The sequence below is a fragment of the Delphinapterus leucas genome, chromosome 1 (genome assembly GCF_059928025.1).
Source record: "Delphinapterus leucas isolate spDelLeu-1000000601 "Yukka" chromosome 1, BTC_Dleu_Yukka2, whole genome shotgun sequence".
Lineage (NCBI taxonomy): Eukaryota > Metazoa > Chordata > Mammalia > Artiodactyla > Monodontidae > Delphinapterus > Delphinapterus leucas.
The window spans coordinates 98,761,726-98,776,582 of record NC_143129.1 but is presented as its reverse complement, the minus strand read 5'-3'; the positions used below and the strand labels follow the sequence as shown (position 1 = coordinate 98,776,582).

General features: G+C 34.3%; 1 pseudogene; it reads left to right on the top strand.

The window, feature by feature from the left end:
• Positions 1 to 1,582: 1,582 nt before the first annotated feature.
• Positions 1,583 to 14,857, top strand: part of LOC111179896 (large ribosomal subunit protein eL43 pseudogene) — a 168,645-nt pseudogene continuing 155,370 nt past the window's right edge.

Genomic DNA, 14,857 nt, shown 5'->3' with positions numbered 1-14,857 from the left:
ATTATAACATATCCTACAACATGGGTGAATTTTGAGGACATTATGTTAAGTGAATCATGTAATTATGTTGGTCATAAAAATATTGTATGATTCTACTTATATGAGGTACTTAGTCAAAATCACAGACATAAAGTAGCATGACAGTTGCCAAGAACTAAGGAAATGGAGTTATTATCTAATGGGTATAGAGTTTCAGTTTTGCAAGATAAAAAAAGTTCTGGAGTTGGATGGTGGTGATGGGTCCACAGCAATATGAATGTACTTCACAGTACTGCATTATAGGCTTTACTTTTAAGATAGTAAATTTTACACTCTTTGTATTTTACCACAATAAAAAAAATAGAAAAAGATAATATATGCTTACTACTAAGTGTTGGGTAGCTCTTATTTTTTCTTTTATATTTTTCATCTTTATTATTCTATACCGTATTCCAGATAATCTTTTCAAGTGCAAACCCTAGTTCACTTGTCCTCTTGATCTCTTTCTAATAAACTCTCCATTGACTTATTAATTCATTTATCATGTCATTTTCTGGTTGATTCTATTTAAAATTCTACTGGCAATGTTTGAATTATGGAGACTAAATTTACCTTCCCTCTTTCCACAATCAGAAACACAGAACAAATACATAAAAGTATTTTTTTGTGCTTCCCTGGTGGCACAGTGGTTGAGAGTCTGCCTGCCGATGCAGGGGACACGGGTTCATGCCCCGGTCCGGGAAGATCCCACATGCCGCGGAGTGGCTGGGTCCGTGAGCCATGGCCGCTGGGCATGTGTGTCCAGAGCCTGTGGTCCGCAACGGGAGAGGCCACAACAGTGAGAGGCCCACGTACTGCAAAAACAAACAAACAAACAAAAACAATGTTTTTCATACATTAGTCAAGAGTCAGTGAAGAACAGTGAGAGGAAGGGAAAAAATGAGTTGTGCATAGTGAGAGTCTTATCTCACTGACTGGACAGAGGTTCCAGGCCACAGGACAGGAAGCTGCAGCCGTAGTCAAACTTTGCAGTTTTGTTAATTTGAGGACAGAGTTTGGAGTACTAGGAAGACTAAGTTGTTAGAATTTCTGGAGCAGAAAACCAAATTGGAGAGAACTGAGGAGAGATTTATCAAATAAATCTTGATATTGGTCTTTTATTATCTTTTGCTGAGTAATTCTGTGTCTATATATGAGGAAATTATTAAGGGTTGGGGCGGGGTGGGGTGACACTGGAAGGATAAAAGCAGAACAATCTCTGAAACTCATAGAGGATTGGGAATCATCTATGTTTTCAGCAGAGTGAAAAATCCTTTTAATACATAGGACGTAAAACAGAGTCATCTGAAGGACATTGTTTCAAGTGGAGTTACATTAGCCCTACATTGAAAGCTCCTTTCAGCCTGCTTACAAAAAGAAAAAAAAAATTACTAGGGATGCCAAGACCCAAAAATGTATGGCCCATATACTGAAGAAAAATCAATCAATAGAAACATACCCAGATAAGAGATGAAAGAATTAGCTGACAAGAACATAAAACAAACAAACAAACAAAAAAGCTGTTACAACTACACCCTGGATATATAAGAAAGTACAACAAAGAATGAGCACGTCAAGGAGAAGTATGGAAGATATAAAGAAAGATTTATATAAAACTTATAGAGATGGAAATACATCATCTGAAAAGAAAAGTAAACAGGATGTGTTTAACTGCATAACAGTAACTGTGGAAATAAAGATTAGTGAAAGTAAAGCAGCAGTAGAAAAGATCCAAGATGAAGAAAAGGTAGAAATATAGACAACACCATGTGCTGAAAATCTTTGAAACTGCTGAAAGAAAAAATAATCAAACTAGGATTCTACATCTAGTAAAAAGTTATTTCAAAAGTAAAGGCAAAAAGACCTTTTTAGACATAAAACCTGAGATTATTGCTAGCAAAACAGCGTTAGGAGACCTGACACAAAGGACATTTTTCAGGGTGAAGGAAAATGATACTAGATGAAAATTTGAATCTAGAATAAAGAATAATATGCCATGGAAATGGTAAATATGCAGACAAATATAAAGATTGCTTCTTATTTTTTTATTATTATTATTATTTTTGGCGGTACACGGGCTTCTCACTATTGTGGCCTCTCCTTTTGCAGAGCACAGGCTCCGGACATGCAGGCTGAGCGGCCGTGGCTCACGGGCCCAGCCACTCTGTGGCATGTGGGATCTTCCCAGACTGGGGCATGAATCCGTGTCCCCTGCATCGGCAAGCGGACTCTCAACCACTGCGCCACCAGGGAAGCCCACTTCTTATTTTTTAAGTCTCTCTAAAAGATAACTGACAATGTATTGTAACATATGTAGAAGTAAACTATATGACAACAATACCACAAAGGCTGGATGGGAGAAAATGGAAGTAATTGTTATAAAGATACATTTTTCTGAAGTGATAAATGTTATTTGAAGGCATATAACATACATAAAAGATGCCAACTATAAACCATTAAAAAAGCAAAAGAAAGATGTATAGCTATTAAACCAAGTAAGAAAATTAAGTATAAATATTTATATATATGAAAGAAGACAAGAAGGAAAAGGAAACAAAGAATTGACTGGATCATTAATAAACAAGTAGCAAGATGGCAGATGCAAAACCAAACATCTTCATAATTGCATTAAATTCAAATTAAATTAAAAGTAAGAGCTTGTTGAATTGGATAAAAAGGTAAGAGTTAACTACATGTCATTCATAAGAAATCAACTTTTAATATAAGTATAAAAAGATACGTTGCCCTAACACAAATCAATAGAGCTTTGGAATAGCCATAAAATATAATTTCATGTCCATCACCTTAACCACTCGGTCACAACAAAATAAATTTGAAAACAAGGAATAAATGACATAAATAAGGCATTCCATAAGTATAAATGGATTGATTTTTCAACGGAAACTAATGATCCAAAACATTTATGTATCTAATTAATATCGTTTCAAAATGCACAACAAAATCTGAAAGAAATACAAGGAGAAATAAATTCAAAATTATAATGGGAGATTTTAGTAATCAAAATAATGAAATCATTAAGATTATAGAAATCTTGAATGACATCAATCTGCTCAACCTAGCAAACATATATAGAACAGTCTACCCCAAAACAGGAGGATAAATAGCATCTAAAGAAAACACGGAACATTTACCAAAATTGATCATATCCTGGGCTTAGGAATGGGATAAATCAAAATGGAATTAAAATGATATCAATTTTTATAAAGGTATAAATATATTGAAATTAACCAAAACACTTCCTATTAACTTACAAAGAAGAAATGTGAGAGAAATTTAAATAAAAAGAATCAACGAAAATTAAAACAAAATATATCAAGATTGCTGGGATGCAACTTAAAAGTTGTTAGTTGGAAATTTATAGCATTAAATCCTAGGAAAGGTTAATGATTAAACCAATGATAATGCTTCCACCTTATGAAATTAGAAAAAGGAACAACAAATAAAGCCCAAAGCAAAGAAAAAAGTAATACAGAGCAGAAATAAATGAAATTGAGAAATAAAACATTATAAAAAATCAACGAAACCAAGCTTGTTTTTTATATGATCAATAAAACTGATAAAACTTTACCCAGACCAAACAGGAAAGAAGGAGAAGAAACACAAATCCCCAATATCATGATGAGAGAAGACATTACTTTAGAAATTCTAGACATTTAATAGATAATAGGGAATATTTTGGACAATTATTTATCAAAACTTCTGCAACTTAGATGCAAGTAACAAATTCTCACACAAATTACCAAACATTTTTTTAAAAGATAATATTAATAGCTCTAAGTTCAGCTGTGTAGTCTTCAACAATTTATCCAAACTCTCTGTACCTTGCTTCTGCATTTATAAAATAGAGATACTAATAGTGCATAAATTAGAGGATTGTACAAAGGCTGAAAGAATTAATATGTGGAAAGTCCTCAATATGGTGTCTGTCACATAATAGTGTTGTGTGTGATAGCAAGAATGGTTATGATTATTAATTTCTTAGAATTTAACTTTTGTTTGCTTTTGACTCAGGATTTTTCCCTTGCTTTTTGTCAGCTAAGTCATCCTTTTAAAAATTTGTGTAAAGTGTTTAAGATAATTTCATTTTGTTTTTACCATAAAATGAAATCCCATTATTTCATGTATTTTTTTCAAAAACTTTAAGTTATAATATGGATTAAAGATATCACCAACTAGCTCATAGTGCTAACTTGACAAAATCTATGGTTGATTTATTGCTAAATTTTTAGACATTTAGGAAGTCTTCAATATTAAAATAATTTATCAAACTTCACTTGATGATATTTGTATTTTTAATACAATTTGAGAAAATACAATCATAGCTACTGTAAATTTAGTAACTTTAAAAACAAATTTTATTTTCTAATACAGTTTAGATACATTTGAAAAATAGCATGGAATATGCTTTCAGTTGTGCATTTCTGTTAAAATGTAAAATGCATTCACTCTACTGAAATGTGTTTTTTTGCACAGGCTTTGATAAACTTCAGCACTTTATATAACATGCACATAAAATCACACAGGCACAGAGGAAAAAGAAACCTAATTTATTGCATTAAAAGTCTACAAACAAATATCTTATTTCTTAGAAGTAAAAAATTAGGATGATTAATTTGGGAGATGAACAAATGTAGAATAAAAATTATGTATGATAGAGACCCTATCTAATAATTGTATTCATAATATTATTTTTTCACAAAGTATAGTATAATGGTAAAAATAAGTTTATTAATGAATGTGTTTAAATTGCTAAGGTGAATTAAATAATAACTAAAATCAGTGTCCTATTCTTCATTAAAAAAGTCTTTGTCCATCAGGTCATTGTCCTGCAATGTATTAACAATAAATTTATAGCATGTAAGTCAATATTCCAATATAGTTAGTGAGTCATTAGCTATTAATCATAGTAGAATCAAATCCACTGGCTTCCTTATCTAAAGGCATTATAGATCATTCCCAGCATTTTCTTTGACTTGTTAAAATATGTAGTTTTCTGTTAGAATCTACTTATTAATAATTTCTCACCCTCCTTTAAACAAAAGAAAAATTACTGTAGCATGTTGACCCTTATGCTTTAATATATGTTGCATTAACCTGGCTAACAGTGCCCTTTCCCTCTATTAAACACTGAATGCATTTAACTTTGTATTCAGTGGGAAAAAAATGCTTATATAATCCAGTCAAAAAGACAATCTATTGATCCTCTGTATATATGTTAAATCCACAGTGTGATCTGTACATGTAGATTTATGCCTTCCATTATAAATTGCTCATATGAAGTACTGATATTTAATGATGTGTAAAATGTGAACAGCATACCACTGTTGTGTCTATATTTTAAATGGCCAGAGTTTTTATCTGCTGATAAATAGTTATCCAATGAAACAGAAATATGGCTATAAGATCTCATAAATACAGTGTGTCCATTACAGGGGATATTATGAGATTTATCTTAAAAAGCACTGTATGTTAATGCTAGGGATAAACAGTAACTTATTAGGAATAGGTGTACTTGGTTATATGTAAGTAAAGCAGTTTGTTTTTTTTTTAATGGACGTTTTTGATCTTCACATGTAATGCTAGCAATAATGCTAGATATATGGCTTTAAAAAAAACATTGAACTCTTTTGGAATGTGTTATTGAATGGATAGGGTTATACATTCTAAAATGATATGCACTATCCTTTTTTTTTTTACATCTTTATTGGAGTATAATTGCTTTATAATGTTCGTTTCTGCTTTATAACAAAGTAAATCAGTTATACATATGTTCCCATATCTCTTCCCTCTTGCCTCTCCCTCCCTCCCACCTTCCCTAGCCCACCCCTCTAGGTGGTCACAAACCACCGAGCTGATCTCCCTGTGCTATGTGGCTGCTTCCCACTAGCTATCTATTTTACGTTTGGTAGTGTATATATGTCCATGCCACTCTCTCACTTTGTCACAGCTTACTCTTCTCCCTCCCCATATCCTCAAATCCATTCTCTACTAGGTCTGTGTCTTTATTCCCATCTTGCCACTAGGTTATTCATGACATTTTTTTTCTTAGATTTCATACATATGTGTTAGCATACGGTATTTGTCTTTCTCTTTCTGACTTACTTCACTCTATGACAGATTCTAGGTCCATCCTCCTCACTACAAATAACTCAACTTCGTTTCTTTTCATGGCTGAGAAATATTCCATTGTATATATGTGCCACATCTTCTTTATCCATTCACCTGATGATGGACACTTAGGTTGCTACCATCTCCTGGCTATTGTAAATAGAGCTGCAATGAATATTTTGGTGCATGACTCTTTTTGAATTATGGTTTTCTCAGGGTATATGCCCAGTAGTGGGATTGCTGGGTCATATGGTAATTCTATTTGTAGTTTTTTAAGGAATCTCCATACTGTTCTCCATAGTGGCTGTACCAATTCACATTCCCACCAGCAGTGCAAGAGTGTTCCCTTTTCTCCACACCCTCTCCAGCATTTATCGTTTCTAGATTTTTTGATGATGGCCATTCTGACCAGTGTGAGATGATGTCTCATTGTAGTATTGATTTGCATTTCTCTAATGATTAATGATATTGAGCATTCTTTCATGTGTTTGTTGGCAGCCTGTATATCTTCTTTGGAGAAATGTCTATTTAGGTCTTCTGCCCATTTTCGGATTGGGGTTGTTTGTTTTTTTGTTATTGAGCTGCTTGTGAATTTTGGAGACTAATCCTTTCTCAGTTGCTTCATTTGCAAATATTTTCTCCCATTCTGAGGGTTGTCTTTTGGTCTTGTTTATGGTTTCCTTTGCTGTGCAAAAGCTCTGAAGTTTCATTAGGTCCCATTTGTTTATTTTTGTTTTTATTTCCATTCCTCCTAGGAGGTGGGTCAAAAAGGATATTGCTGTGATTTATGTCATAGAGTGCTCTGCCTATGTTTACCTCTAAAAGTTTGATAGTTTCTGGCCTTACATTTAGGTCTTTAATCCATTTTGAGCTTATTTTTGTGTATGGTGTTAGGGAGTGTTCTAATCTCATACTTTTATATGTACCTGTCCAGTTTTCCCAGCACCACTTATTGAAGAGTCTGTCCTTTCTCCACTGTACATTACAGCCTCCTTTATCAAAGACAAGGTGACCATATGTGCGTGGGTTTATCTCTGGGCTTTCTATCCTGTTCTACTGATCTATATTTCTGTTTTTGTGCCAGTACCATACTGTCTTGATTACTGTAGCTTAGTAGTATAGTCTGAAGTCAGGGAGCCTGATTCCTCCAGTTCCGTTTTTTGTTCTCAAGATTGCTTTGGCTATTCGGGGTCTTTTGTGTTTCCATACAAATTGTGAAGTTTTTTGTTCTAGTTCTGTGAAAAATGCCAGTGGTAGTTTGATAGGGATTGCATTGAATCTGTAGATTGCTTTGGGTAGTAGAGTCATTTTCACAATGTTGATTCTTCCAACCCAAGAACATGGTATATCTCTCCATCTATTTGTATCATCTTTAATTTCTTTCATCAGTTTCTTATAATTTTCTGCATACAGCTCTTTTGTCTCCTTAGGTAGATTTATTCCTAGATATTTTATTCTTTTTGTTGCAGTGGTAAATGGGAGTGTTTCCTTAATTTCACTTTCAGATTTTTAATCATTAGTGTAGAGGAATGCCAGAGATTTCTGTGCATTAATTTTGTATCCTGCTACTTTACCAAATTCATTGATTAGTTCTAGTAGTTTTCTGGTAGCATCTTTAAGATTCTCTATGTATAGTATCATGTCATCTGCAAACAGTGAGAGCTTTACTTCTTCTTTTCCTATTTAGATTCCTTTTATTTACTTTTCTTCTCTGATTGCTGTGGCTAAAACTTCCAAAACTATGTTGAATAAGAGTGGTGAGAGTGGGCAACCTTGTCTTGTTCCTGATCTTAGTGGAAATGCTTTCAGTTTTTCACCATTTAGGATGATGTTGTCTGTGGGTTTGTCATATATGGCCTTTATTATGTTGAGGAAAGTTCCCTCTATGCCTACTTTCTGCAGGGTTTTTATCATAAATCATTGTTGAATTTTGTCAAAAGCATTCTCTGCATCTATTGAGATGATCATATGGTGTTTCTCCTTCAATTTGTTAATATGGTGTATCACATTGATTGATTTACATATATTGAAGAATCCTTGCATTCCTGGAATAAACCCCATTTGATCACGCTGTATGATCCTTTTAATGTGCTGTTGGATTCTGTTAGTATTTTGTTGAGGATTTTTGCATCCATGTTCATCAGTGATATTGGCCTGTAGTTTTCTTTCTTTGTGACATCCTTGTCTGGTTTTGGTATCAGGGTGATGGTGGCCTTGTAGAATGAGTTTGGGAGTGTTCCTCCCTCTGCTGTATTTTGGAAGAGTTTGAGAAGGATAGATGAAAGCTCTTCTCTCAATGTTTGATAGAGTTCATCTGTGAAGCCATCTAGTCCTGGGTTTTTGTTTTTTGGAAGATTTTAATTCACAGTTTCAACTTCTGTGCTTGTGATTGGTCTGTTCATATTTTCTATTTCTTCCTGATTCAGTCTTGGCAGGTTGTGTATTTCTAAGAATTTGTCCATTTCTTCCAGATTGTCCATTTTATTGGCATAGAGTTGCTTGTAGTAATCTCTCATGATCTTCTGTATTTCTGCAGTGTCAGTTGTTAATTTCCCTTTTTCATTTTTAGTTCTATTGATTTGAGTCTTCTCTTTTTTCTTAATGAGTACGGCTAATGGTTTATCAATTTTGTTTATCTTCTCAAAGAACCAGGTTTTAGTTTTATTTATCTTTGGTATCGTTTTCTCCATTTCTTTTTCATTTATTTCTGATATGATCTTTATGATTTCTTTCCTTCTGCTAACTTTGGGGTTTTTTGTTCTTCTTTCTCTACTTGCTTGAGGTGCAAGGTTAGGTTGTTTATTCGAGATGTTTCCTGTTTCTTAAGGTAGGATTGTATTGTTATAAACTTCCCTCTTAGAACTGCTTTTGCTGCATCCCATAGGTTTTGGGTCATCGTGTCTCCATTGTCATTTTTTTGTAAGTATTTTTTGATTTCCTCCTTGATTTCTTCAGTGATCACTTCGTTATTAAGTATTGTATTGCTTAGCCTCCAAGTGTTTGTATTTTTTACAGATCTTTTCCTATAATTTATATCTAGTCTCATAGCATTGTGGTCGGAAAAGATACTTGATACAATTTCAATTTTCTTAAATTTACAAGGCTTGATTTGTGACCCAAGATATGATCTATCCTGGAGAATGTTCCATGAGCACTTGAGAAAAATGTGTATTCTGTTGTGTTTGGATGGAATGTCCTATAAATATCAATTAAGTCCATCTTGTTTCATGTATCATTTGTTTGTGTTTCCTTATTTATTGTCATTTTGAATGATCTGTCCATTGGTGAAAGTGGGGTGCTAAAGTCCTCTACTATTAATGTGTTACTGTTGATTTCCCCTTTTATGGCTGTTAGCATTTGCCTTATGTATTGAAGTGCTCCTATGTTGGGTGCATAAATATTTACAATTGTTATATCTTCTTCTCGGATCGCTCCCTTGATCATTATGTAGTGTTCTTCTTTGTCTCTTCTAATAGTCTTTATTTTAAAGTCTATTTCATCTGATATGAGAATTGCTACTCCAGCTTTCTTTTGGTTTCCATTTGCATAGAATATCTTTTTCCATCCCGTTACTTTCAGTCTGTATGTGTCTCTAGGTCTGAAGTGGGTCTCCTGTAGACAGCATATATATGGGTCTTGTTTTTGTATCCATTCAGCCAATCTGTGTCTTTTGGTTGCAGCATTTACTCCATTTACATTTAAGGTAATTATTGATATGTATGTTCCTATTCCCATTTTCTAAATTGTTTTGGGTTTGTTATTGTAGGTCTTTTCCTTCTCTTGTGTTTCTTTCCTAGAGAATTTCCTTTAGCATTTGCTGTAAAGCTGGTTTGGTGGTGCTGAACTCTCTCAGCTTTTGCTTGTCTGTAAAGGTTTTAATTTCTCCATCAAATCTGAATGAGATCCTTGCTGTGTAGAGTAATCTTTGTTTCAGGTTTTTCTCCTTCATCACTTTAAATATGTCCTGCCAGTCCCTTCTGGCTTGCACAGTGTCTGCTGAAAGATCAGCTGTTAACCTTATGGGGATTCTCTTGTGTGTATTTGTTGTTTTTCCCTTGCTGCTTTTAATATGTTTTCTTTGTATTTAATTTTTGACAGTTTGATTAATATGTGTATTGGCATATTTCTCCTTGGATTTATCCTGTATGGGACTCTCTGTGCTTCCTGGACTTGATTAACTATTTTCTTTCCCATATTAGGGAAGTTTTCAACTATAATCTCTTCAAATATTTTCTCAGTCCCTTTCTTTTTCTATTCTTCTTCTGGGAACCCTATAATTTGAATGTTGGTGCGTTTAATGTTGTCCCAGAGGTCTCTGAGACTGTCCTCAGTTCTTTTCATTCTTTTTTCCTTATTGTGCTCTGCAGTAGTCATTTCCACTATTTTATCTTCCAGGTCACTTATCCGTTCTTCTGCCTCAGTTATTCTGCTATTGATCCCTTCTAGATTATTTTTAATTTAATTTTTGTTGTTCATCATTGCTTCCTTTTTAGTTCTTCTAGGTGCTTTTTAAATGTTTCTTGCATTTTCTCTATTCTATCTCCAAGATTTTGGATCATCTTTACTATCATTATTCTGAATGATTTTTCAGGTAGACTACCTATTTCCTCTTCATTTGTTAGGTCTGGTGGGTTTTTATCTTGCTCCCCCATCTGCTGTGTGTTTTTCTGTCTTCTCATTTTCCTTATCTTACTGTGTTTGGGGTCTCCTTTTTGCAGGCTGCAGGTTCGTAGTTCCCATTGTTTTTGGTGTCTCTCCCCAGTGGCTAAAGTTGTTTCAGTGGATTGTGTAGGCTTCCTAGTGGAGGGGACTAGTGCCTGTGTTGTGGTGGATGAGGCTGGATCTTGTCTTTCTGGTGGGCACGTTCTTGTCTGGTGGTGTGTTTTGGGGTGTCTGTGGCCTTATTATGATTTTAGGCAGCCTCTCTGCTAATGCGTGGGGTTGTGTTCCTGTGTTGCTAGTTGTTTGGCATAGGGTGTCCAGCACTGTAGCTTTCTGGTCGTTGAGTGAACCTGGGAGTTGGTGTTGAGATGGAGATCTCTAGGAGATTTTTGCCATTTGATATTACATGGACCTGGGATGTCTCTTGTGGACCAGTGTTCTGAAGTTGGCTCTCCCACCTCAGAGGCACAGCTCTGACGCCTAGCTGCAGCAACAAGAGCCTTTCATCTACATGGCTCAGAATAAAAGGGAGAATAATTGAAAGAAAGAAAGAAAAAGAAAGAAAGAAAGAGGATAAAATAAAATAAAATTAAGATAAAGTAAAATGAAGTTATTAAAATAAAAAATAATTATTAAGATAAAAAACAAAAAGCCAGAAATGGATGGACAGAACCCTAGGACAAATGGTGAAAGCAAAGCTATAAAGACAAAATCTCACACAGAAGCATACACATACACACTCACAAAAAGAGGAAAAGGGGAAAAAGTAATAAATCTTGCTCTCAAAGTACAGCTCCTCAATTTGGGATGATTCCTTGTCTATTCAGGTATTTCACCAATGCAGGGTACATCAGGTTGATTGTGGAGATTTCATCCGCTGCTCCTGAGGCTGCTGGGAGAAATTTTCCTTTCTTTTCTTTGTTCACACAGCTCCAGGGTCTTAGCTTTGGATGTGGCCCCACCTCTGCATGTAGGTCATCCTCTGGTGTCTGTTCTTCACTCAGACAGGATGCGGTTAAAGTAGCAGCTGATTAGGGGGCTCTGGCTCACTCAGGTCATGGGGAGGGAGGCGCACGGAGTGCAGGGCAAACCTGCGGCAGCAGAGGCCAGCGGGGTGTTGCACCAGCCTGAGGTGCACCGTGCGCTCGCCCGGGGAAGTTGTCCCAGGTTCCCAGGACCCTTGCAGTGGTGGGCTGCACAGGCTCCCCAGAAGGGTGGTGTGGATGCACTATCCGTTTCTTAGTATGTTTAGACAAAGACATTATCACTTGAATATGCAAATATTAAAATGAAACTACTTTATTCATTTTCTCTTTCCTACAGTACAAAATAAGGAGAGTTAATCAAAATAGACATTTTCAATCTAGTAAGCTCAGTATATGTGTTGTTAAAGATAAATGGTTGACGTGTTTAGAGTTAATGCTTCAAACGAAACATGCCTTCATAGACTCTGCACCAGTTTAAACAAAGACATGACCACAAATGGTGACATTTTATTCTTGTTATTCAAATACCATATCTTCAAACACCATAATGATATCCTATCATACTATAGTAATAAAACAAATAAGATAATAAATATAATTATTTTATTTTTAGCAAAACATTTCTTTTTCATATCACTTACTTTTTTACACCATGTGTGTCATCCATTAACACAGATGCCACTAATCGCATTTATTATCATCATTGCATTATTATCATCACTGCATTCCATTTTGATCAGTTTCATATTCTTCCTGCTTTGAAGGATATGTCATTTCCATATTACAGCATAACTAGCTACTTGCTTGAGAGGTGATATTGAGTAGACAGATTTTTTCTTTATAAAAAGAGATAATAAAAAAAAAAGAGATTATAACTGAAACCATTTCTACTAAGATCAGGAACAAGACTATTTTGCTCACTCTCACCACTATTATTCCACATATTTTGGAAGTTTTAGCCACAGCATTAGAGAAGAAAAAGAAATAAAATGAATCCAATTCAGATAAGAAGAAGTAAAATTCTTACTGTTTGCAGATGACATGATACTATACATAGAGAATCCCAAACATGCTAGCAGAAAACTACTAGAGCTAATCAATGAATTTGTTAAAGTAGCAGGATACAAAATTAATGCAGAGAAATCTCTTGCATTCCTATAAAGTAATGATGAAAAATCTGAAAGAGAAATTGAGGAAACACTCCCATTTACCATTGCAACAAAAAGAATAAAATACCTAGGAATAAACTTACCTAAGGATACAAAAGACCTGTATGCAGAAAATTAAAGACACTGATGAAAGAAATTAAAGATGATACAAAAAGATAGAAAGATATACCATGTTTTTGGATTGGAAGAATCAACATTGTGAAAATGACTATACTATGTAAAGCAATCTACAGATTCAGTGCAATCCCTATCAAACTACCAATGGCATTTTTCACAGAACTAGAACAAAAAACTTCACAATTTGTATGGAAACACAAAAGACCCCGAATAGCCAAAGCAATCTTGAGAAAGAAAAACATAGCTGGAGGAATCAGGCTCCCTGACTTCAGACTATACTACTAAGCTACAGTAATCAAGACAGTATGGTACTGGCACAAAAACAGAAATATAGATCAATGGAACAGGATAGAAAGCCCAAAGATAAACCCACGCACATATGGTCACCTTATCTTTGATAAAGGAGGCAGGAATGTACAGTGGAGAAAGGACAGGCTCTTCAATAAGTGGTGCTGGGAAAACTGGACAGGTAGAGACTGTTATACAGAGTGAAGTAAGTCAGTAAGAGAAAAACAAATACCGTATGCTAACACATATATATGGAATCCAAAAAAAAAAAAAGGTTCTGAAGAACGTAGGGGTGAGGCAAGAATAAAGATGCAGACAGAGAATGGAATTGAGGACATGGGGAGGCGGAAGGGTAAGCTGTGACAAAGTGAGAGAGTGGCATGGACATATATACACTACCAAATATAAAATAGATAGCTAGCAGGAAGAAGCCATATAACACAGAGATATCAGCTCGGTGCTTTGTGTCCACCTAGAGCGGTAGGATAGGGAGGGTGGGAGGGAGACGCAAGAGGGAGGAGATATGGGGATATATGTTTATGTATGCCTGATTCACTATGGTATATAGCAGAAACTAACACACAATTGTAAAGCAATTATACTTCAATAACCATGTTAAATAAATAAACAAATCTGCTATAAAAAAAGAGATATCATAAAATAAAATTATAGAACTCAAAAATATATGAACAATTTAAATGTATAGAAATATACATGTTTATATAAGTTATAGAAATATCGGAAGTTTTTTTATAATAGAACAAAAAGTAACACCCTGAAATCCCTTTTTTTCTCCTGGACCAGTGATTTAATTTGGTCGGGAACTATAAAGCACTAAATGTCAGTAGTTTCAACTAACAACCTCATTTAGTAAAACAACAATTTAATAAATGCCATAATATGGTAATCTTTTAAAATTTTCTGAAATTATTAACACATAATCTGAAACAAGGAAAACTTATGGTTAAAAATGTGGGCTGTACCTAATAAAATGTTTTGAGGTGAGAGAGGGAAAAAAAAAATATGTGTGAGTGTGTATATGTTTGTGTATGCAGACACATGTATACATACATAATACATACATATATACATGCATATGTTTGGAGTAGTTAAAATAGTATAGGAATGTTCTATTTTTTGAAAGCTTGGAAGACAAAATAATAAATTCTCATGGACACAATGCCTTTTTGAGAATTTTAACATTATATTTTAATTTCCTTTAGGTTATTAATTTATCCAGGTTTTCTAATTCTCTACTAGACACTATTTATTATATTTTTTTAGAAAATTATCTATTTCATCAAAGGTTTAATATTATTCAGTATAAAAATTAGTCATATTTTATTTTGTGATTTCAATCATATCTATAGTATGAATCATTTCACTTTACCAGTATCACCAGTTGGTTTTTGCTTCATTTTATTGTTTACAAATATCTGTTATTGGGTAGGATCTGAGTTTCTAACCTTTATCATTTTCCTTCTCTTT